The sequence below is a fragment of the Saprolegnia diclina genome (genome assembly GCF_000281045.1).
Source record: "Saprolegnia diclina VS20 unplaced genomic scaffold supercont1.62, whole genome shotgun sequence".
Classification (NCBI taxonomy): Eukaryota; Oomycota; class Saprolegniomycetes; order Saprolegniales; family Saprolegniaceae; genus Saprolegnia; species Saprolegnia diclina.
The window spans coordinates 77,732-78,241 of record NW_008246129.1 but is presented as its reverse complement, the minus strand read 5'-3'; positions in this window follow the sequence as shown (position 1 = coordinate 78,241).

The following is a 510-nucleotide window of genomic DNA, read 5'->3' as shown; positions in this document are numbered from 1 at the left end:
TTTGCCCAAGCATTATCGAGTTCCATAACAGTACACCACACAATCTAAAACTAGTCGTGTATGCCTTGTGAAGGACTAGAGTATATATGAGGTCCATTTCGTTTCTGCACTCATATATCGAGATCGATTATAATTATACACTGACTTGCGGTCCTCAAGAGGTAGTAGAACTAGAGAGCCTGGTATAGCTTTCTGTACTAGTCGTTGCGAAGAGAGGCCATGATGCGGACGTGTCAGGGGCCATATTCCCGAAGTGTCCCGCGTGGACCAGATCCAAAACACATGTTTTGGGTCGGACAACGGCGCAAGAAAGTCGTGGTCACGCAACACAGACTCAGGTGTGTTGTACTTGAAACCAAGGGAGACGTATTCTAGTCGCCCGTTTAAACTCAGTCACGCGACTGGCCTTGTATGCATAAACAGCAACGGGCGGACGACAAGAGTTCGGTTGCAGCGCCCCGCACTTCGTCCACTTGGACGATGTCCTTTCATTCTCTCATTTGCCTCCTC